The sequence below is a fragment of the Tursiops truncatus genome, chromosome Y (assembly GCF_011762595.2).
Source record: "Tursiops truncatus isolate mTurTru1 chromosome Y, mTurTru1.mat.Y, whole genome shotgun sequence".
In the NCBI taxonomy this organism is placed as follows: domain Eukaryota; kingdom Metazoa; phylum Chordata; class Mammalia; order Artiodactyla; family Delphinidae; genus Tursiops; species Tursiops truncatus.
Window position 1 is genome coordinate 5,129,154 of NC_133428.1, and position 25,492 is coordinate 5,154,645.

The window sequence follows — 25,492 nt, forward strand, 5'->3', positions numbered from 1 at the left end:
CAGGAAGGACACACATCGTAGGAACACTTTGCCTTCCGAAGGCTCAGATCTGTCACCTTGAAGCTCCCACTCGAGAGTTTCAGAAAGGAATCTGGTGCAGGGCAGCTTGTGCTAAGAGTAGTAAAAACAGTCTCCAAATCTCAGTGGGTTAGGACAGAAATAGTTACGTCTAGTTCCTGCAAAGCCCAACGGGGTTGTTCCCCATGGGGGGATTCTCTTGAGCCATTCTCTGGGGTGAGCAGCCCCTAGGAGGGATCCCCGTGGTCTTCCCCTCCTAACACTCACACTCTTGTGTAGACCTTTTCCACCACGGACCAGCTTTGTTCGGTGCAACCGATGTGACAAAGGCGATGGTGACGTCACGTCTACAAGTACATTAGAAAAGAGATTAGTCTTACTGTTACGTTTAAGGTTCCTACAGATACGTGTTCTCTTCTTTCTTGTATGTAGAACAGACTGATCCCTTGGGACGCTGCTGTGGGAGATTTTTGTTTTTAATGGGACCCGTCTTCTGCCCAATTGCCGTTGGTCAGCATCCGTTAACATTGTCCAACGTACCAGTATTGGGGTGGGGTGCAGGTAGGGTGTGGTCTTGCTGTGTTCCCTGGGGGATAAAGGATCATTTCTGTAAACTTCCCCCAAATGCCTGGTCATCTCTACCTTCATAGCCCTGCAAGATTTCGTGTTTTGATCAACAAGCTCTATTCTCAGCTTATGTACATATAACCGTCTTCCTTCTTATTAAAAAAAAATCACAGCGGTTCTAAATATTACATTAGACTGGGATTCAAAGTCAGTGCTGTACCCAGATAGGCTATGTCTGCTTTTTCATCAGGGTCAGTGTATTGCTAGAACAGTCCGAATAAATTTCCTGTTTTTAAGAACTATAGCCTATATTTCAAAATTCAGATTCACATTCCCTGACGTATCTGATCATTTAGATGACGTTGAATTCTGAAGAACTATTTCGGGCGTATGAATTTACAGTTTCAGGAACATGTGACAAATGGAAAAATAAGGAATGACTATAGCATTTAGGTAAACACTGCGTGTTTCGTGTCTTTGCCCCTTTGCGTAGCATTTAGAAATTTCCGTCATAAAAAAAGTGCAGAGGAACAGTTGCTTCGGAAGATACGAAGTTTCATAACCCACGTTACCTGCAACAGAGAAGATAAGTAAGTCTGGTAATGCCATTGCTGTGTTTGCTTGCAGACTTTCTGATACATGAGAATAAGGGCAAATGAAAAAAACAAACAGTAAATTCCTTTAGCATCATTTCTCTGTAAAATAACCTTTTTCGCTGCTCCGGAAGAGCATTTGTACAGCAAGTCACATATTACATGAAGTTAAATATTTGAGTTGGTGTGTTAGTAAATTTGCCACTAGAAATACAGAGAGCATTTGAAATGCCACGTTGCTTCCTGGGCACAAACTTTTCAGTGCAGTCTTCAGATCATATTTCTTAGACTTCCTCATGAATGGGCTTGAGGACGGCTGCTACAAATGCTAATGAGTGACAGGAAGCATTTAAACCCAGCTTCTGTGAGATTTGACACAAGACATTATTTCTGAGTATTTTTCCAGCTCCCTCGACTTTTTCCCCCCTAAGCAACGCTTCTGTTTATCCGCTAGACTGCGTCACAGTGACAAAACACTGCACTGTGTTTGCGTGATCAGTCTTTAAGCAATAAAATTGCTGATTTATCTGTTTGGTGAGTCTCTCATTTATTGTTCTTATTCACTCCATGGGAAAACTACTTCCGGAATCTGCCGCGGAGAAGGTGGAAGGCAAAAAGAATGTTCTGCCGGCTCCGCGCGAAAAGCCAGCCCCCCGGACCTGAGCCAAGTGTATTCTCATTGGAAACGTCGACGGGTTTCCAGCTTTCCACTCACACGAAACGAGGTGTGCTGTCCCAGTTTGCCTTTCTGTTCAGATGTAGTCGCTTTGGAGAAGGTTCTCCTGAGAGGCGATGGGATGCCAGGTGTGCACGGCTCGGAACGCAGAGTTCATTGCTCAAGATGAAGGGAAACACCCACAGAGGCCCCCATCACCCCCGCGGATGGAATGGTCCTCCGAGAGTTGGCGCCTGGTGAGAAGTTCGGGAGGCGGAAAGCAGACGTGATTGCGGGATGCAAATCTCCAATGAAGTACAGAATCTGCAAGGCTCGACCGCCTCCGCTGGCCTCGCGATTGATGGAGAGGACGTGAATGAGCGGCTGCTGTCCAGAGAGACCGTGGGAAGGTGCTGCCCTAGAGGAGAGAGGGGAACACATTCTGCTGCCGCTGAGAAGCTGAATAAGAAAATATCGTTAGAGCAGAATGCGGGGGGCAGAATGGGAAGGATTCATACACTGGAATAGTGGGTGGAAAGGGAGCGACAGGATGCAGGAAGGCAACCCCAGAGCAGAATAACGGTGGGACTTGTGTTAAGCTAAGAGTGAGGGTTACTTGATCCAGCAATCCCACTCCTGGGCATGGGTCCAGACGAGACTCGAATTAGAAAAGATGTACGCACCCCAGTGTTCACAGCAGCACTATTTACAATAGCCAGGACGTGGAAGCCACCTAAATGTCCATCGACAGAGGAATGGATAAAGAAGATGGGGTACGTGTACACAATGGAACACTACTCAGCCATGAAAAAGAATGAAATCATGTCATTTGCAGCAACATGGATGGACCTAGAGGTTATCATACTAAGGGAAGTCAGTCAGACGGAGAAAGACAAACACTGTATGATATCACTTATATGTGGAATCTCAACAAAAGTACAACAAACTAGTGAATATAACAAAACAGAAGCAGACTCACAGATACAGAGAAGAAACTAGTGGTTCCCAGTGAGGAGAGGGAAGCGGGGAGGGGCAAGATAGGGGGAGGGGATTAAGAGGAACAAACTACTGGGTATAAAATAAATAAGCTATGAGGATATATTGTACAACACAGGGAGTATTGCCAGTATTTTGTAATAACTATAAATGGAGTATAATCTATAAGAATTTGGAATCACTACTTTGTACACTTTAAACTAATATAATATTGTCAATCAACTATACCTCAATTTTTAAGAAATTGGTTTTAATGTAGCAGGAATAAGGAAGATAGATGAATAATACAGAAGCACTCTTTGGTGTGAATACAACAAAAAAGAAATAGACTCACTCATATAGAGAACAGACTAGTGGTTCCCCGTGGGGAGAGGGAAGCGGGGAGGGGCAACATAGGGGGAGGAGAGTAAGAGTTATAAACTACTGTGTATAAAACAAAGGCACATTGTACAGCACAGGGAATATAGCCAAGATTTTGTAATAACTGGAAATGGAGTACAGACTATAAAAGTTTTGAATCACTCTGTTTATACCCGAAACTAATATAATATTTTAAATCAACTATACTTTAATTTTTAAAAAAAACAGTGACAGGAATTTGGGAGAAAAAAATATAAAGGAAACAGTGAAATGATTCCAAGGACATTTAAACTGCAAAGTCAGCTAATCTGAATAATTTGTGTATTAGTACATGTTTCCCTTGTAAATATTAAAATATTAAAAACATACGAGAGAGAGAGAGAGAGGGGCCTCCCTGTCCTATTTTTGCAACACTTTTTGAATCTATAATCTCATAAGCATTAAAAGTTTAAAAATTTTTCAAGGGGAGAAAAACAAGGAGACAAAGAAAATGTGTCCACTTAGAGTTTCTGTCATGTTCTCCTTTTAAGTGATAGAATTGTAGTCTTGTGTCTCTAAAGTTGGAAGGATCTTTGGAGATTATCTGACCCAGAGGAGAAAATTAAGAACCAGAATAGTTGTGGACTTTTTTTTTTTTTTTAATTTTAAGGTCACGCAATTGGTAAGAAAATTTAAAAAAAAAAAGAAAGAAGGGGCCGAGTCATACTTGAAGAAACAGTGGTTGCTCATTTTAGCAGATCTGGGCATGACTGTTTTTTTAACTTTCTATTTTATATTGGAGTATAGGTGATTAACAATGTTGTGTTCGTTTCAGGTGTACAGTAACGTGATTCACTTATACGTATACATGTACCTCTTTTTTTTCAGATTCTTTTCCCATTTAGGTTATTACAGAATATTGAATAGAGTTCCCTGTGCTATACAGTAGGTCCTTCTTGGTTATCCATTTTATTTATTTATTTTTTCTTGAGGAAACTTTATTGAGAACAATACTTCCGTTTCAAAATCACAGTAAAAATGGAGAGTTTGTTGTAATGTTCCAATTTTGATTTTTTCAAATATTTTATTAGGAAAAATTTTCAACATATAATTTGAAAAGATTTTACACTGAACACTCATGTACTCATCACCCAGAGTGAAGCATTGACATTTTACTAGACTTGCTTTGTAGGCCTATCTGTCCATTTATCTATCCCAATTTCCATCCATTATCGTACGCTTCTTTTTGAGCCATTTTAAAATACGTACAGACATCCACACAGGCTACCCTGAAACTTTCAGTATACGTATCATTAACTAGGTTTTACTATTTGTTTAAAATTATTTCTAGGTAAAGTTTACATACAATGAAAGGCATAAATATTAAGTGTACCCTATGATAAGTTTCGACAAATAAATATGTCTATGCGACCAACCCTATTGAGGTAGACGTTACCATTAGCCCAGAGCATCCTCTCATCCTCCTTCCTTAAAATTAGCAAAGCCTGAAGGTCTGTGGGACAAAGTCCAGGAGAAGCAAGGCACATACTTCCAGGCATCCTCTCCCGGTGGAGTTACGTGGCTAATGGTCCCAGCAGTGGTATGTAACGACACATCTGAACTCGGGCCAGTCAGATTAGCCCCCCCGAGCCTCGGTGTCCAGGAATTTTACTGGGGATCTGTCATGAAGGCTGAAGTACCTACATCACAATTTCAGCTCTTCAGATTCCAGACCCCTAGAGCAAAGACTTGCATTCATCAAACAGCACAATTTAAGAATAAACTATTTAATCGGGTTTGTACCACGTGGCCCCAAATGTCAAGCATACAGAAATGTTCTTCTCAGACAGACTGTTCTAATGGTGCAGAACTCATGATTTCCCAGGTGACAGCCTGAGGCCGTTCCTGAAAAGAAGCATTTGTAATAAATATGGAGGCAAACCCTACAGAAAGGAGAGGACATGATTAAACTGCATAATCACGCACAAAGAGAAAGGGAGACAGCAGAACACAGTTTGCAACACAATTCTGAAAAATAGAAAGCTGATGGTTAAGGTAACAAAAAAAACTAAAGACGCCTGCGTATTGGGATGTTATTGGTTATCCATTTTATTTATTTATTTTTTTTGCGGTACGCGGGCCTCTCACTGTTGTGGCCTCTCCCGTTGCGGAGCACAGGCTCCGGACGCGCAGGCTCAGCGGCCATGGCTCACGGGCCCAGCCGCTCCGCGGCACGTGGGATCTTCCTGCACTGGGGCACGAACCCACGTCCCCTGCATCGGCAGGCGGACTTTCAACCACTGCGCCACCAGGGAAGCCCTGGTTATCCATTTTAAATATAGCATTGTCGAGACTTCCCTGGTGGCGCATTGGTTAAGAATCTAACCGCCAGTTCAGGGGACACATGTTCGAGCCCTGGTCTGGGAAGATCCCACATGCCGCGGAGCAGCTAAGCCCGTGCGCCACAACTACTGTGCCTGAGCTCTAGAGCCTGTGAGTCACAACTACTGAGCCCATGTGCCACAACTACTGAAGCCTGCACGCCTAGAGCCCATGCTCCGCAACAAGAGAAGCCACTGCAATGAGAAGCCCATGCACTGCAACAAAGAGGAGACCCCGCTCGCCGCAACTAGAGAAAGCCCACGCGCAGCAACGAAGACCCAACGCAGCCAAAAATAAAAATAAATTTTTAAATGAGATATGACCATAATTTAAAAATAAATAAATAAATAAAAAATAAATACAGCAGTGTGTACATGTGTGAACAACTTTAATTCCCCAGTTGAAAAATCATGGTATGGAAAAATAAACATACCATCAAACACATAGCAGGAACATGGTGGACATTCAGAAACAGAGGGGAAAACTTAAAATAGCCAGGTGACCTCAAAGTATCCGGTAAGACCCAGAGAAGACATCTCTACACCATCAGGAAGGCTGGAAGCTAGAAGTATGTCTTTTAAGCATGAAAGAGAAATTTCTGGATGTCTAAGATTCTATGCTGAGTCGAGTCTATTCTGAGTACAGAGGAAATAAAGACATAGTGCAGAGCCCGGGTGTTTCCCCAAAGCCAGAGTGTTTCCCTCTCACGGACCCTCATTGTTGGGACTTCAAAAGGAAACTCACAGGAAGGACAATGTTGGAGTCAGATGAAGGAAAAGGATGCAAGAAACACTGTGAGCAAAAGGAGAAAAGGACCAGAGTGTGAAACCGATCTAACACTGACCCCATCAAAGCCAGCACCAATAATAAAATTACGACTCCATGAAGGCATACAAGCAAAGGTAGGGCCGAAGTTAGCAGTGATATAACTTGCAGAATGAAAATGGAACAGAGTTAAAGCAAGTCACCTCTTTGAGAAGACAGTAAACCTGAGCTTCATTATTTTTCTGCTGAAGTTATTAGGCGTATTAAATTTAATCACTAAATAATGAAGACTGAAAACAGCTTCCTCTTAAAAACATGGGAGAAATATTTTTTTTTTATTTAGGTATCATAGAAGAGAAATAATAGAAGCGAAGAAAGGAAACGGTTCCTAGAAATTGTAAAATAAGCACCCAAAATGAAATTTATAAATATTAGCAATTGCAGTACGTATAAACGGATGAAGTCTCTCTTGACAGATATGAACTCTCAGATCGGGTTTAAAAAAAAAAATCTAGGTTCTTGCTAGTTTGAAAGGGTCTGAAACCAAGAAAGGCTAAGATAAAGATATGAAAACACTAAAATGGTGAGTAAGTGAAGAAGAACTTTCTGGAGCCCTATTCAAGTCAAGTAAAAAAGACTTCAGGAAGTTAAAAAAAAAGAAAGCTATGGATAAAGAAAGCTAGTATGAAGCGATCAATTTTCGCCAAAAAGTTACAAACATGCTAACGTTCTTTGGACCTGGTAGCAAAGCACTTAAATACACAAAGCAAGATTTGGGGGAATTAGAAGAATAAGGTGTCCAACCTACAGCCCAGCCACCTACAAGTCTTTGCTTAGAGAGAATCCTGCTTTCAAAGGAAAGAGAGATATACCAAGTCTGATTCATGTAGAAATGAATGATTAGAGATAAAGTATAAACTGAATAAAGCTTGCCTTTATTTCTACTTAATTGGCCTTTTGACCACTCCGTGGAATCCAAGGGACTTGGTGTACTGAGTAGGTGGTAGAGGGGGAAATGGGATTCCTCCAAGCTCCTTCTCGCTCCTGGGAGAGCCTGATACCTTAGCCACCCTAGAACATGTGTGATCCATTAAGAAGGATTTTTGCAAGGTTCTGAATAAACCTGGAGGCGGAGGTTTTCTGTCGGCAATGTATTTTCATGGAACCATGGGACACAGTCTCGGGATGACAGCCAGAAAGTTGCCAGTTGGAAAAAGAGTTGCATCAGTTAAAACCTTTTACCCGCCAGCCACTTGGAAAATGAAAGTTACACGACGAAAATAAACATACAGCCCAAATGAAAACCAGATGCATGCGGCTCTGACGATCTCTCTGTGTTTGGTTTCCTCTCCATCTTATGTTACATTCCTTCTAAAATGGATGCAACTTCTGGAAATTACTTTGCACAGTGAGATCTCCCATTTGTTTGGGGCAACATCTTTAGATAGACAAATAGAGAGATTCCCCAGTTCTGACTCAGCTAAGGGAGATAGAATGTCTATTGTACATCCGAGGACACGTCTGGAACAAATCAGGCCCATTTACTTGTTTCTAAATACCAACCCAGACAGTAGCTTAAAAGTAATTTATATATCCCCTCTCCCCGCAATCCTCCTGCTTAGGATGGCCACACCCAGTGCAAATTTTTCATCCTGTCGACAAGACCTTGACTTTTATGCATTTGACACTTTTTTGAGATACTGCACATCTTGTCTTTCTGCTTTTCTAAAACGATGGCTTACTGGACAAAAAAGAATACGTTCACTCTGTGAAATGCACGAGTAGGACTGGAAACGTGCAAGGGGCTTTTCATGCTCCCTTGGTTTTGACACACACTTCAGGGTATGGCTACACGTATGACATTTCTTTGAAAACCAAGTTGAATAACGGCATTCCACAGTGTCTGGAGGCAGTGGGCAAACCCTGACGTTATAACCAGGCGCATCAGATTCAACTCTGGGCTTTCACACTGAGCTGTCTGAATTTGAGCTTTCTCACCTGTAAGAGCAAAAGCAAGAAAGAGAACGCACAGAAGACAACACTGTGAGGTTACCACGAGAAAGCATGAGGTATAAATCCCCCAGTTTTGTACAGCACGAGGAATATAGCCAATATTTTTTAAATTAATTTTTATTGGAGTATAGCTGATTAACAATGTTGTGTTCGTTTTTGCTGTACAGCAAAGTGAATCAGTTATACATACACATGTATCCACTTTTTTTCAGATTCTTTCCCCATAGAGGTCATTACAGAGTATTGAGTAGAGTTCCCTGTGCTGTACAGTAGGTCCTTACTAGTTGTCTATTTTATATATAGTAGTGTGTATGTGTCAATCCCAATCTCCCAGTTTATCCCTCCCCCCCTTTCCCCATTGGTAACCATAACTTTGTTTTGTACCAATATTTTGTAATAGCTGTAAATGGAAAGTAACCTTTAAAAATTGTATAATTTTTTTAAAAAAAATTTTCACATCTTTATTGGAGTATAATTGCTTTACAATGGTGTGTTAGTTTCTGCTGTATAACAAAGTGAATCAGCTACACATATACATATATCCCCATATCTCCTCCCTCTTGCCTCTCCCTCCCACCCTCCCTATCCCACCCCTCTAGGTGGTCACAAAGCACCGAGCTGATCCCCCCGTGCTATGCGGCTGCTTCCCACTAGCTATCTGTTTTACATCTGGTAGTGTATATATGTCCATGCCACTCTCTCACTTCATCCCAGCTTACCCTTCCCCCTCCACGTGTCCTCAAGTCCATTCTCTAGTAGGTCTGTGTCTTTATTCCCGTCTTACCCCTAGGTTCTTCATGACCTTTTTTTTTTTTTCTTAGATCCCCTATATATGTGTTAGTATTCGGCATTTGTTTTTCTGACTTACTTCACTCTGTATGACAGACTCTAGGTCCGCAGGTGGATTCTTAACCACTGTGCCACCAGGGAAGTCCCTTCACACACTCTGCATATTACTATATGCCTTATGCTCTCAAATTTTCTTAGCTCAGAAAAGAAAAGGTTGACGTGTGATTTATAAGACATTTTCTGTTAAAAAACAAAGTAAGTCCATCAAACGATGCATTCACACAGCTACTGCGTTTTAACATTGCTTCACAGAAAAGGCAGCTGGGAGGAGAATAGGACTTGTTTTAATGGCATTTCTTGGAATTTTTTTTTTTTTACTCTTGGTAAAAATCTATTGTCCGGGGTGGTCCTCTTTTCAGGACAATGAAAATTATTTTAACTGTATCATAAAGTGATGAAGAGAAACTACAGATGCTAAATGGATAGCGTTGGTTTTGCCTGTCTCTGGAGAGAGATTTCATGTAGCCACAGCCCTTGTAAAAAAGAAACATTTCTTGGTTGGTTACGCTAGAAGACTCCGACCCCCATATTTATTTTACCCCATGTGACCTTACCAGTGGTTCTTCCATTTATGAAGGAAAAGAAAACCACGTTGAAAGAAAACGATGATGAAGGACAGACATAGTAAACTTGCAGCCAAACAGTTTGTTTCAACAGCCTGACCAGACTTTGTCAGTGAACCTAATGTAGAAAGAGATCAGTTAATAGTCCCAAATTACGGATTACCTTGTGGTTGTTCAGAGCGTTTCAAACACTGGCTGTCTTCCAGCTATTTTCAGTCACTGGATGAAAAGGACACTAGGTTTACAGAAATGGAGTTTAATTTTACAGGATACCATCCAAATATACATCTATTTTTAAGTTTAAAGCAAATCGTAAAGGGGAACATCTATTCGGATAATTCTGTGGCTTCTTTTATAAAGAGTAGAAGTCTGTTTTGCAAGAACTTGTTCTTGAAAGGGATCTAAGATGATTTTATGGTCATCCATTTTTTTTCCTATTGTATTTTAACATCTGCAGTGTGTTGTTTCACTGTGTTTTGTTTATAGAAGCTTAGATGTTCCCTTGAGCTGTGTGACCGCAGCAGCCTGACACGCTGCTGAGCAAAGCTGAGCTTCCCCAAAACATGGCCAAGGGGTTGTCACAACCTTGAGGATGTTGCTTTGATCCTAGCTGCCCGACCTTCCCTGTGCCTCCCATCTAGCAGTTCCTCCGTAAATGCTATTTCCCTTCCCACGCTGTGCAACCCATCGATGTAAACCAAAACACAAAATAAATCCCATGGTCGCCTCTCAGAACTCGCTGACCTTTGCATGTCCGTCTGATTCCATCGGCAGCTCCAACGCAGAGAAAACCAAAACAAAACCAAACACCAGTGTTCTCGCCATGAACCGCAGCAACAAAAGAGAAGAAAGTAATAGAAGAATGAACTCCTCCTATGCACAGCTCCCCAGTTTTCATTTGGCGCTCAGGGAAATCCAATGCTTGTGTTTGTTGGGTATATATATATAGCCTCATAGCATAATGTAAGGCATATTTTGAGCTCATGATGAAATGTTTTGGAATCTAAAGGTTTTGGGGAAATGGCCAGTCTTATCTAGTCTGACATGTTTTGTTGAGTTGATTTGCTCACTGGACACACGTGTCGGAGCCTGCTAAGTGATGTCAAACACTGAGCTTGTCTGCACCGGCGCCAGATCGAATCTCAGAGACAGAGTTTGGGGCGAAGTAGTAAAGGAGAGCGTTATTGCTTTGCCAGACAGAGGGGGGCACAGCGGGCTCCTGCCCTCGAAAAACTAGGTATCCCACCTTGGGAGGATTTGATGCGTTTATAGCAATAGTTCAAGGGTGGGGTTGCTGATAAGATCAGGGCGTGTGCACGGTCTCCGGTCAGCAGGGACTTGATTAGCAACTGTTCCACATCCGCCCTTGGGAACTCTGGGAAGGTCTCGGAGGCTGCAGTCTTGCCTACAAGAAACGGGGGGACAAGAAAAGGCTTCGGGAGCCCACTGGGCGTGCTACCCCGCCCCAGTCTCCCTAGGACTCAGCATTCCAAACAAGATTGACACACCAGCCATCTCGCCACTTTATCTGCCCGCAAGAGCAGGGCGGACAGTTACAAATGACAATCTTGCCATTTCAGTTTTGCGAACACTCAGACCGACCCTGACTTTCACCCACCCTCCGGCCATATCTTTTTTTTTTTTTCTCCCTGACCTGATCACCCTGGGGCTTTTTATTCTTATTTTGCCACGCCTGAGCCTCATCTCTGTTTCTAGATACGGTAATCTCGTTCTTGTCTAGGGAGTGAGTTGGCTTTTCTTCAGCTGGTTTTAATCGTGGGAGCTGAAAAAGCCTGCTCTTGGAATGGGGTTATCCGAATCACTGGTGAAAAGTATTTCCTGATCCAAGAGTGCGGTCATGTAAGTTCTCCTGTGCCCCCGTCTGCAGACAGAACCAGAGAGAGCATGCCATTCCAAGCGCCACAAGGCATCTGAACTCTCTAGGTAAGACCGGGCTTCCGTTCGACGTATTTATAAATGCCTGCGTTAGCCAGCGTTTAAACACGGGACAGAAAACAGGTTAGTGTTTGCCAGGGGCCACAGGGAGGGAAAACTGGGGAGTGACTGCTTTCACGGGTACAGAGTTTCCCCTTGGGGTGATGAAAACCGTTTGGAACTACATAAAGGGGGTGATCGCACAACACTGTGGCTGTGCTCAATGCCACCCAGTCGGGTATTTTAAAATGCTTACAACGGCGTTATGAGTTGACTGTGTGCCCCTCAGATTCATATGTTAAAGTCCCGACTCTCTGTCCCTCCGAATGTGACCTTATTTGGAATTAGGGTCATTGTGAAATAATGAAGTCATGCCGGAGGAGGGAGGGACCCTAATCCAACAGGACTGGAAATCTGGACACAGATCCACACAGGCGGGGAGAACAGCGTAGGAACGTAAAGACAGAAATTGGGATGATGCCTCTGTAAACCAAGGAACGCAAGGATTGTGAGCAGCTACCAGAAGCTGGGAGAGAGGCGTGAGTTTCCCCCAGAACCTCCGGAAGAAATCAGTCGTGCCTACACCTCGCCTTCACGCTCTGCTCTTCAGAGTGATTTTTCTGTTGCGTGGAGCCCCCCAGCGGGGGGCACTTCGTTATGGCGGCCCTAGGAAATTAATACAGGTGGTGCAATGTATATTAGGGGTATTTTAACCACCATAAGAAGGACAGGTTATCAGGATGTAAGATATGCCTCAGAATGACAGGCTTGGAAAGTTGTTGTGACCTAAAAGCACAGAGACATAAAGTAAATAAAAGAAAATCACACATGCAGATGAATTTCCAAGGAATCAGGCTCTTGTGACGAGCGATTTACTGAACTGTCCCAAACCCTCCAGTCGGTACAGCAGAAAGATCCCTTTGGCCCCAGAGTTCACGGACGTTGCGTGGTTCTTGGGTCAGGAAGGGTTTTTTTTTCCCCCCAGGGAAATCCCAGGGGTGCTCTCCACATCTATGAAGAACTCAAGGTGAGCTCCCTGGGGAGGGTCCTTCCAGGTGGATGACTTTACACCTGACCGAGGATGCTCAGTCTGCCTGTCAGCATCTCCTCTGATGCAAAGAAAACCAGCTGGGCAGAGCAGAGTCCTGACCTCCAGGAGGGTTTTGGGCAAGCGTGGAGCTGAGGGACAGGCGCCCTCTTGGAGGACGTAGGAGGACGTGGCAGTAGGCAAACTGGGGAAACCTGGACCGGAAAATGACCAAGAGAAAGAGAAAGCCTGGAGTTCGAATGGACAGACCTCACAATCCCTGGCGTTGTGCCCCTCAGCACCCGTTTTCCCTTCTTAGACATTCACGTCAACTCCTAAGTATTCAAACAACTTCCTCTAAAAGGTCAACACTTCCCCAAAAGTAGGAGCCACATCTATTTTGTCCCCATTCGTCTTCTAGGTGTTAAGACAGAGACTAGCCCAAATCAGCACCCAACAAAAATTCTTGAATAATTAAGCGAACGAATGAGTGAATAAATTTACGGTTACCAGGGGGGAAATGGGAGGAGGGATAGTTCGGGAGGTTTGGGTTGACAGGTCCACACGGCTATATTCAAAATGGATCACCAACAAGGACCTGCTGTAGAGCACAGGGAACTCTGCTCAATATTATGTAACAAGCAAAATGGGAAAAGCATTTGAAAAAGAATAGATACATGTCTATGTATAACTGAGTCACTTCGCTGTTCCCCTGAAACTATCACAACATTGTTAATCAACTATACTCCAATATAAACTAAAAAGTTAAAAAATAAAAAATGTTAAGGCTTTACGTTCTGTCAAAAAAAAAAAAAAAACACTCACCCAGTGCCCTAGAATTAAGAAGCGTCCAACAAGTGTTTGGTAAGTGATTGGATCCCTGAAGATGACGTGACATTTTCTCCCCTAAATTTTCCTTTAAGGATGTTACACCCCAAACCATTTATGCTTAAAATAGGAGTGACTCAAAGAGGCAAGACACAAGTGTTGGAGAGGCTGTGGAGGAAAGGAGACCCTCGTGCCCTGTTGCTGGGGATGTAAACTGGTGCAGCCACTATGGAGCATAATACGGAGTTTGCTTACATAAAAATAGGACTGCCGGGCTTCCCTGGTGGCGCAGTGGTTGAGAGCCCGCCTGCCGAGGCAGGGGACGCGGGTTCGTGCCCCGGTCCGAGAAGATCCCACATGCCGCGGAGCGGCTGGGCCCGTGAGCCATGGCCGCTGAGCCTGCGCGTCCGGAGCCTGTGCTCCGCAACGGGAGAGGCCACGGCAGTGAGAGGCCCGCGTACCGCAAAAAAATTAATTAATTAATTAAATAAAATAAAAATAAAGTAGTAGTGACTTACGAATTCGCATGACAACCCTTACTGGGAGGTATAATTATGTTTTGGAACCATTCTCCAAAATGAAAATATTTACTTATTGAGAAAATAATAAGGAAATGAATATAGCTGAATTGGATTAGCATCAAGACTACATTCTAGTTCTCGGAAGCAATTTAGGACGATAGAACAGCAAACAAACCACTACAAACAGCAAAGCAAGAATTGGAATTGAGGGGAATTAAGTGTTTTTAGAAAACCCGATTTATGCTCTGCTCCTCAATAGCATTAAAAGCATGCAAATGCTTTGTTGTGGAATTGAGTCCGACTTCTTGTTTCCTCAATAATTTGTTTTTGCCTTGATGGTATAATTTGTCTATTTCTCCTGAGGTTTGTTGACATTATTTGGTTCTCCCTTGTACTATAAGAAAGAAAATGAGACTGTATTTTTACTAAAAATGTGAGCGGGGCCATTTTAACATATTACAGCTCCAGGAATTTCCATAGGGTCAGTCTCAGCTGATTCAGTTAAAATTGTCCTGATGAAAATTTGTATTCTGTAAGCAGAGAATGAAATGTTTAGGGGTACTTCAGGGTCATGTTTTGTTTCCCTTTTATCCTCCAAATATCATTATATAGATTATTTTAACATGAGTCTTAACGGTTTTTCCTTATGGTTACATCTTGAAAATGGGCTAGTAGCCATGAGTGAATGTATTTCTACTAGATTTTGCTGTTGTGGAAAGAAGGTTGGATTCCACATGGAAATGTGAGTTTGAGCCCTGTTTCTGATTCTTATTAGTGAGATCTCGGGAGAGGCATTTAACTTTCATTCATTCAGTAGACATCTACCGAGTCTCACCTTTGTTCAGAGGGACTCATGGGGCTACTGGGCTACGTCAGGGAAGAAAACATGTCTTGCATTCTGCTGAAGCCTCTATTATAGCATAAACATCAGGCATCTGCGAATCACAGAAAATGCTAGAAGGTGATAAATGCTATGGAAAGTTTAAAGAGCAGAAGAGTAGATGGGGAATGGGAGCCCTCAGCTGAGAGCAGAAGAGAAGTTGAAATTTTCTGTGCAGGACTGTCCAGCTTGCTTTCATGGAGAAGGTGGCATTTCAGCTAAGGCATGGGGGCCATGAGGGCTGATCTCAAGCAGACGGCCGGAGGGAGAGTTTCCCAGGTAGTGGGAACAGGTTGTGCAAAGGCCCTGTGGTAAGGGTCACCTAGTATGTTCATGGAACAGCACAGGTGGGGAAGAGTGAGTGAGGAGCAGGTTGTCCAGACAAGATGCTAAGGGGTGAAGCGAGCCCTGGAGAATGATGAAATCACGTGTGCCTTTGGGAACTTCCCTAATAATCCATGGCACTCTGATTGTTTGCTGGAAAAGAGTTGGTGGTATTTTGGATCAGGGTGATTGCAGTGAAGATGGTGAGAAGTGCTCTGAGAGCTGATACACTTGAATGGTGCTAGGGGTTGAATTGGTCCCCCACCAAAAAAAAAACGATGTTTGACGTCTCAACTGCGAGTACCTGTGAATGTGACCTTATCTGGAAATAAGTGCTTTGCAGACACCATCAAATTAACATGAGGTCATTTGGGTGGGCCCTCACAAAACGTGACTGGTGTCCTTAATTAGAAGCTTGGGATTAACATATGCACACTACTATCTCTAAAATGATAACCACCGAGGACCTCCTCAGAGAACTATACTCAATATTTTGTAATAACCTATAGGGAAAAGAAGCTGAAAAAGAATACATGTGTATAACTGAATCACTTTGCTGTACACCTGAAACCAACACAATGCTGTACTTCAACTATACTTCAATTAAAAATAATAATATTTACAAATTATTTTAATTTAAAAAGATTTTTAAAATCCAAAAGTAAAAAAGAACAGGGAAATTTGGACACAGACAGACACAGGTGGAGAAGGCCATATGAGATGAAAGGCAGATACAATACTCCCCCCCCTTATCTGTGGTTTCACTTTCCATGGTTTCAGTTACCCATGGTCCACCTCAGTCAGAAAATATTAAATGGAAAAATTGAAGAAATAAACAATTCGTAAGTTTTAAATTGTGTAGCATCGTGTGAGAAAATCTTGCGCGATCAGCTCTGTCCTGCCCGTGACGTGAATCCTCCCTTTGTCCAGCAAGTTTCACCCTTTCCTCACTTCACAGCCATCTTGGTTATCAGATCAACTCTCTCCGGTATCTCAGTGCTCGAGTTCAGAGAACCCTTATTTTACTTAATAATGACCCCAAAGCACAGGAGTGGTGATGCTGGCAACTCGGGCATCCTTTTAATGTACCTAATTTATACATTAAGCTTTATCCTAGGTATATATGTATAGAAAAATACAGCGTGTACATAAGGTTTGGTATTATTCGCGGTTCCAGGGGTCTTGGAATGTATCCCCCGAGGATAAGGAGATTGGAGTGATGCATTACAAATCAGGGGACACCTGGAGCTGTCAGAAGCTGGACGGCGGAACGAGGGACCCTCATGTAGAGCCTCTGAAGGGAACCTGGTCCTGCTCACACCTTGACCTCGGATGTCTGGCCTTTAGCAATCTGAGAGTATACATTTCGACAGTCTTAGGAAAGTCATACAGACAGGACAGCGAATGAGACTTCTTGGTGGATGCGGGACACACAAGAGAACAGTACGTATGGACTCGAAACATTTGGGCAGAGACGGAGAAGGGTGGCAGGGAGAAGGTTTCAAAGGAGGGTCAAACATACAGCGTTGGACTTGCTGAATCGGAAATCTCATGAACGTGGGTATGAACCTCGTATCCGTTAAGCATCCCGGTAGCCAGTTGGATAACGTAAGTCTGGAGCAAAGGTACTGAGATACATTTGAGGGTTGTTGGCAGATGACGGGCTTTCAAGATAGAAGGAGGCTTCATTGGTCACCCAGGGAATCGACAAGGTAGGAAAGGTGGCTCAAACAAGGAGCCTGAGTCTTCAGTAGTAGGATGCTTGTGATGTAGTGATTGATTTTTAATTAATTCATTGAATTGAAGTATAGTTGATTTACAGTATGTTCCAGTCTCTGCTGTACAGCAAAGTTTCGTCACCTCACCAGAGTCGAAAAGGAAATGAAGTATATGTCCATATACCTACACACACATATACATTGGAATATTATCCAGCCATAACGTGGAACGAAATTCTGATACCAGCTACAATGTGGGTGAACCCCAGAAACAAGACGTTAAGGGAAAGAAACCAGACACGAAAGACCACACGTTATAGGATTCCATTTGTAGGACATGTTCTGAATAGTTCATTCCAAAGAAGCAGAAAGATACCTGGCTGCCTAGGGCTGGGGAGAGGGGGGATTGACTGGGGATGGGTGTAGGGTTTCCTTCTGGGGTGATGAAAATGTTGTGGAACCATCATGGTGACGGCTGAACCACATGGTGAATGTCCCAAATGGCATCGAATTGTTCTCTTCGGTTGATTGATTTGGGGTTGTGTGAATTTCACCTCCATAAAAATAAAAAGGAAAGGAAGCCATGGCGAGATTCTCTTGCCGGCCGTCGTGAGTTCAAAAATGCAATATCACTTTAAGGTGTCCCCATAACCCTTATTCTACTGTGTCATCAGGAAGAGTTTAAGGTGATAATCATTGCACACATCATCAACGCGGCTCCTTTTTTGCCGTTATATCTTCCGAGGGGATCTGTGTGCACCCACAAGTGATTTTTGCCTCATTTCACCTCTGCTGGCAACATCCCACCCATCACCATCACCCAGCAGAAACACCCATCCCTCTGTCAATGCTGCAGCTCAAGGAGACCCTCCCCATCCCGAACGCCTGTTCTTTCCTTTCCACCCCCCTATCGGGCTGAAGCTCTTTAGAGCTGCCAGCCCGGAGGTGGGGGGGGGGGGTCTCACACAGCAGGGCCTCAAGACACATGTGGTCACTTGAATTGAACTGAAATGAGGAAATCCTGACGTTGACCCCAAAAATGTAAAATTTGCATACAATCCCTGGTAGTGATACCGAGCAAGACCCTGTGGGGCTCCTGGGCACAAAAGCTTTTCTGTGTCCCGCACTTCTTGATTACAGGAAATAGGCTTCCTTCAGCCCCCGTGACCTTCCCTGCGTTCCAACGGGCAGGTTCAAACAGTTGCTAATCAGGGAAGGGAGGGGATGCAGAGACAAGGGAGGAACAGTCAAGAGAAACAATGGTGCAGCCTGGGGGCAGGGTTCTGGTTCCCCCTCAAGAGATACACATGACAACATCTTTGAGTTCTTCTGCAGGTACTGAAACCCCAGCAGGTGGGAGAAGTTAACTGCATGCTGCCCACCAGCACGCAGACCCAGACCCGTTGGAACCAGAAGGTCAATGATGCTGACTTCGATGACCTCACCACCAACCAATGAGAAGAGTGCCCATGAGCTGACCACGCCCTCTTTGAACCATCGCTGTAAAACTCCTCACAACCACCTCCAGGTTGGGACACACAGTTTTCTGTGTTTTGTTTAATATTTATTTATTTATTTTTGGCTGCATTGGGTCTTTGTTGCTGCGCGCGGGCTTTCTCTAGTTGTGGCGAGCTGTGGCTACTCTTCGTTGCGGTGCGCGGGCTTCTCATTGCGGTGGCTTCTCTTGTTGCGGAGCATGGGCTCTAGGCACGCGGGCTTCAGTAGTTGTGGCTCACGGGCTCAGTAGTTGTGGTACATTGGCTCAGTAGTTGCATCTTGCAGGCTCTAGAGCGCAGGCTAGGTAGTTGTGGCACGTGGGCTTCAGTAGTTGCGGCTCACAGGCTCTGCAGCGCAGGCTCAGTAGTTGTGACGCATGGGCTTAGTGGCTCCGCGGCATGTGGGATCTTCCCGGACCAGGGCTCGAACCCACGTCCCCTGGATTGGCAGGCGGATTCTTAACCGCTGTGCCCCCAGGGAAGTCCCTGGGACACACAGTTTTGAGGGCATTAGCCCACTGTGGCCCCCTTTGCCTGGCAAAGCAATAAAGCTCTTCTCTTCTGCTTCACCCCAAACTTGGTCTCCAAAAATTAATTTGGTGTCAGGGCACGGAGGCCAGATTCGGCTTCAGTAGGAAACATCCCATCCACCAGCAATGATGTCCACTTGCGCCAACCAGTGGGAAATGAAATACTAGCTGTTGGAAGCCGGATGTTTTCTCTCAAACCACCTCTGTGGACCAGAAGGATCGGCTGAGAGATCTTAGAAGCAGAAAGGTGCAACTCAATCTTTCTGCCGTAAGATGGGTGCGTGCGTCATTTTATCAGAGGTAGAGATCCATCTTTAAGGCCATCACAGCTTTGCAAATGTTCAGCTCCATGCAGCTGGCTGAAGAAGAGGTCGCTCATCCTCTTCCATGAAATCAGTCACTGCAACCAAGCTAACGGAAAGGCTGCAGTGGAAAGAATCTTTGATTGGGCTGCTGTGGCATTTCTGGGATGCCAGCCCTCCTGTGTGTATTGCATATTTTGCAGGGATGCCTTTGGCTCCCTTTGGAAAAGGGAGAGACAAAATTCCCTTCAGTTAGCTGGGAATCTGGGTGTCCACAGAAAACACAGACATCTGTGCGAAAGACAGAAACCATCCCACGACATTCAGGCAATATTTCCTCCCCAAAGACTTTATTTTCAGAACCAGATCTTTTATCGGGGGGCTGGGGTGGGGGGCGGAGGGCGCCGTGTAGCTTGCGGGATCTTAATTCCCTGACCAAACCTGGGCGCACGGCAGTGAAAGTGCCGAGTCCTAACCGCTGGACCACCGGGAATTCCCTAGGACTGAATCTTCTATAATTTCCTTGTTGCAATCAGAAGCTCAATGTCAAAGTGGTATCAGCTGCTGTACCTCACAGAGCAGTGGAGAGAAGGGAAGTCTTATTTAAATAACACATGTGGTCAGGGACGTGACCTGGCCTGGCTGAAACTCGTACCAGATGCCGCCGTGTTATACGATACAGGAAACACAGGGTCCTTTTTTGGTTTTGTCCTAAACTGTATGCATGGATTTAATGTGATATGTGTTAGAAGGTGTATATATATAAACATATTGGCTCGTACACATTAGAATAATCCTGGCAGTGTGCTCATGTTCACATCAGGACTTGTTAAAATGCATTAGTGCTCCTACAGTAATACACTGCACTCTCAAATAGCCAACAAAATTAGGATACTCTGTAGTTTATGGTCATGAACATGATGTTGCCTCAATATGTAACCAAGGGCAAATGCGTGCAAAACCCTGTGCCTGAAAGACATTTCAGTTACAAAATAAATGAGTCAAGAGTGTGAAAAGTGCAGGGTGGCGAATGTAGTCAATGACTATGTGATAACTTTGTATGGTGACATCGTAACAAGACTTAGCATGGTGACCATTTTGAAATGTTTAGAAATATTGAATCACTGTGTTGTGTACCAGGAATAACATAGTGTCGTAAGTCAATTATACTTCAAAAACCCATAGAAAAAAATCGGATGAAGGAAGTCAAAAGGTACAGTTATAAGATAAATAAGTTATAAGAGAAGATAAATAAGTACTGTGGTTGTGATGTACAACATGAAAAGTAGAATGAACACCTGCTGGGTCTTCTGTATGAAAGGTGTAAAGATAGTCGATCCTAAGAGTTCTCATCACAAAACGGAATTTTTTTCTATATCTTTAATTTCGTATCTATAGGAGATGATGGGTGTTCACTAAACTTGTGATAATTATTTCACGATGTATGTAAGTGAAATCATTGTGCTGTACACCTTACACTTATACAGTGCTGTGTGTCAGTTATATCTCAATAAAACAGGAAGAAGAAAAAAATGCTAATTGGAGTAGATTTTTCTTACAGGGAAGTGTAAATCATTAAACTGCTTCCCCAAGAAAAGTGATATGAAAATAGAATTTCAGAGAAAAAAAAAATGAAGAACTTCTGACATGTTAAAATGAGCTTGTTCAAGTATTTTCATATGCATTACGGTGGGAATCCAAATGGATCCATTTCAAAGACTGATGAAATTTTCATGTCAATGTTCACAATTTTCTATAAACTGTATATTTTACAACTATTGAGAATGATGAGGAATTTTAGAGGTCAACAAAAATTTATGAGAAGGGATATAAGGTTTCAAAATTTGCTTAAGACCACTGATTTAGAATCAACCAAAATAATATGAAACTTGGTCCTAATTTAACAGCATGAATTTTACATAAGAGATATTTTTGTTTTTAGCTAAAAGAAGGAGCTTCTGAGCACTCTCATATCCTATTCAAGTACAGTTGTTTTTGTTTTTGTTTTTTTTTTGCGGTACGCGGGCCTCTCACCGCTGTGGCCTCTCCCGTTGCGGAGCACAGGCTCCGGACACGCAGGCTCAGCGGCCATGGCTCACGGATACAGCCGCTCCACGGCATGTGGGATCCTCCCGGACCGGGGCACAAACCCGTGTCCCCTGCATCGGCAGGCGGACTCTCAACCACTGGGCCACCAGGGAAGCCCCAGTTGTTTTTTAAATTGTACGTTCTGTATGTAACTATGAGACAATTTAGCAGAATAGTAAAAGAAGGAAACCTTGTTTTACTAAACTTAGCAGAAAATGGATATGGTTTAACTTTATTATTATGTCTAAGGCTAATTAATTAGAACTGAAAAAAAAATTGCTTCCCCAAGAAGGGGCAGGGTTACGGAACAGAAGAAACAGAGAGGAGAGAAAAGGTGGAAGAAAAAATTCACTTGATTTACAAGGGTTTAAGGCAAGAAAACTGGGGGAGTCCCACAATGGACTAGAGAGATTGCATCTTGCCAGTGGCTGGTTAGAAGGCACCTTGGCTTGAATCACCTGTCCTTTTGTCAAAGGTGAGGAGGAAACAGCTCAGGGAGCGAACCGTTCTGCTTGAGTGTGTCTAATGTTATTTTCAGATAAGCAGACTCAACCTGCATGGAGAGACCATGAGCTGGATTTCAGGAAAAGCCCAAGAAGAGTCCACATTTCTCTTAGGATATGCCCGGGAGAGCCTCCACAGGCCTGGAAACACTTAACCATCCCTTGCTTCCTTGAGAAAAGTCAGAAAGGATTATTGAAACAGATTGGAATGTTGAACCAAACTTATAAGTGTTCCTAAGCTGTGTTCATTAACCAAAAAGGATGCTGAAACAGGAAAAACAATGAACCTGGGAACGTAGCTATGATTATACCCCTCCACCCCCAAAGGGGAAAGGAGCTGTGAATATTTAAGAGAACAGAATATGTTGGTCATTGACAACGAAGAAAATAAGAGAGAAACCGTCCAAGGAAAATACTTTAAAGGTAATCTTCTTGGAGGGCTGAAAGAAAAGATGCCAAAAAAAATAATAATCAAACCAAGAACTCTCATCAGTTATGATGTCAGGTCTTTGGGTGACTGTGAAATGCATTTCTTCATCAGATGAAGACAGGGCTTGGAATTCAACACATCTATTGCACAAATACGGTTTGACCACCTAGTGCGTATACGTCAGTGTGGGCAGAAGTTTAGTAAAAATGGAAATGTGACCTGTAGGAACGGGAAGGAGTCCATGGATGCCTAAATCGTATTGAGAGTGTGATGCCTCCTACTTCGAGAAAGGAGATAGCTTTAAGGTGAGACAGTGATTCATTTTCGCAGGCAAAATCCTGCAAGGACTCATAAAAGTTAGGTGGTAGACCAGATATCCCAGTTGGTTCTGCCCATGGAGACTGTACAGATTGTGATTTTTGAGCAGGAACAGCTCCTTACCTGTCATCAGTGCCATCAGGGAAAGGAAGAGAATAGGGAATCTGATGAATGTCAAGGGAAAACTCTAGAGGTGGAAGATTTGAATTCCAGTTGCGGCCAAGTGCATCACAACTCTTCGGATGCAACTGGACAGAGAGAAATTAGGAAGTAAATTGCTGTGATGATCTCACATTCAGAGGTTACTCAAATTACCCAAAATGACATGATAGGGACAAAATTGGGAGTAGATCTAGAGTTAAGGTCTGGCAGAGAGGTTTTTCTCATGAAAGCCTGGAGACTCCTGTGCATTGGGAGCCCAAGATCCCCACACCAACCCCAATAGCTCAATGTAAGTGCAAAGATTTTCAAGTAGCAGATGAGGAACTTCCAAGAAAAGTTTCCCGTGGGGGAAGAAAATGCACATTGGAGGAGATGGATTCCCTGGAAATGTTTCTGTTAGGAGGGCAGTCAGATGTCGATTCATCAAACGTCAAACTAGGTCCTTTTGTGTATCCTGAGTCAGAAGCATGCTCCATGATTTTCCTAGAGAGTAAAAGGCATGGTTTTCAACTCAGCCCCGTCGGAGGAGTTTAAAGCACTCTTATTTGAAAGTCACTCCTCTGGTCCCAGGGAAATTCTGAAGCTGAGTTTCCTTCCTCTGATTGTTAGAGAAATTATATTTGGTGGGTATAAACTGGAAGTCATGACAATTCAGGCATTGTTTCTCTGTAACCGTTAGATGTATATTTTAACATGTATTTTTTTTCCCCTCCATGTGTTGGTTTAAATATAGTTGTTTGTTCTAAAGTTGGTGGTAGCTTGAAGGTAACTCACAGACTTGCTGCATCCGGCATGGGAAGCAGTCCTCCCCTGCATGCACAGAGAAGGTCATCCTTTTCCTGGCACTCGGTCCTGAACGGTACTCCAGGTGTGTGTCAGGGACAGAGCCGATGGAACAGAGAAAACAGTTGGAGATTCAGGGAGGCGTCTGCTCCTCAGATATGTTGGGTCATAATCAGCTTGATGCATAGCAGTGACCAGAGGGTTCAAGGGGGCATTACCTTGAACGTCAGTTACTGCACTTTCAGAAAGCTCGTAGGACACATCCTGGGGGGCGTAGCCATTTAGTGTCCCCCTTCAGAAAAGTAGGGCTGTGGGCTGGAGTGTCCAGCCCTCTTCCTGCACACCTGGGAGATGCTTTAGGGTTGACCCCCACCATTCTTTGAAATCATCCATAACTCACACTTCAGAGTGCTTAACCCAAATGAAATCTGTGCATGTGGAAGCTCTAACTGACTACATACTGAAGCAGTTTCCATAGTAGGTGTGAATAGATGTATGACTGATAGATGATAGCTAGATGGATAGATGATAGATAAATAAATGATAAATGATTGATGACAGATAATGAGAAGATGATAGAGATAGATGATAGATAAACAAGGAGATGATAGATAGATGATAGATATAGATAGATGAAATAGAGAGGTAGGTATAGATAGATTGTTTATAGATACATGACAGGGATAGATAAATAGAAGATGATAGGGATGATAACTAGATAGATGATAGATAGATATGGAAGGATAGATGGATGAATAGGTAGATGAATAGATGGGTGGATGAATGGGTGGAGAGAGAGAGATGATGTGTGGAGAGATATATAGATGCATAGATATGGATGGATGGACAGATAGACAAATGGATGAAAAGAGATGGATAGATGGATGGATGGATGTATAGATAGATTATATAGAGAGATAGAGGATAGATAGGTAGATAGAGGATAGATAGATAGATACTTAGGTAATAGATGGAGGGATGGATGATAGATAAATGATAGGTAGATAGAAAAATGATGATAAAAAGATGATAGAGATAGATAATAGATAAATAGATAGATGATAGATACAGATAATGATAGATGAAATAGAGAAATAGGTAGAGATAGATAGTTTATAGAGACATGACAGGGATAGCTAAACAGATAAATAGAAAGATGATAGAGATAAGTAAATAGATGATAGATAGATAGATAGAGATTTTCTAGGTCTCCACTGTGCTGTTGTGTTAATTACTTTGGAACCATGGTCGCACTTATATTCAAACCATGCTTATTAAAATTCGAGACGTGAGAGCACAAAGGGTCATGCAGAGTCCTAGGAGGTACATTATATGGAGGGTTACTTTCGTCCAGAACTAAAAGTCCACCACAAAATGGCAGCACCCAAGTGTCCCCCAACCCCTCTGTCTATGACTCTGTCCTCCTGCATCATTGATCTGTCAGTGTCAATTCAAGGAGCATTTTATTAGAGAATCACCCACCACGATGAACAAAGCACAGCCCTCCCACCCGTGAGAGCAGCAAGTCAAGGGCTGCCAGGGTCCAGGCAGGTGTAATTAATTAGAGAATGTTACCCACCCCAGCACCCACCCAGAGAAAACCAGTGAGAAACAAACTCATGGGTCATCTGGGCAAAAACAAATGCTGAAGAATGTAAAACACAGCCTACACGTGTCCCTATGTGCTTTCCCTTGCTCCTGAGGGCAGAAACCCACTCCAAACACCATAGTCAGGGACAGTCAGGGTCTTTGCAAAGCCTCCGTGTCCAGCCAGTGCTCACTCAGTTTTTTGAGGGGCCTATAACACAAGGGTATGGTGGTCTACAAAATCCATTTGCCCCAGTGATAGAAAATTATAGTGCTAAACACCCAGAGATGGTATGTTACTCAGCTCAGGCTGCCATAAT

The 25,492-nt window shown here is 43.3% G+C and overlaps 1 long non-coding RNA gene across 1 annotated transcript in view; it reads left to right on the forward strand.

Annotated features, from left to right (window-relative positions):
* Positions 1 to 22,723, forward strand: part of LOC117310557 (uncharacterized) — a 39,227-nt gene extending 16,504 nt beyond the window's left edge. Inside the window, exon 4 of the long non-coding RNA XR_004524708.2 lies at positions 18,309 to 22,723. This is a non-coding gene — a long non-coding RNA (uncharacterized lncRNA). The remainder of the gene's footprint in view (positions 1 to 18,308) is intronic.
* The last annotated feature ends 2,769 nt before the right edge of the window (positions 22,724 to 25,492 follow it).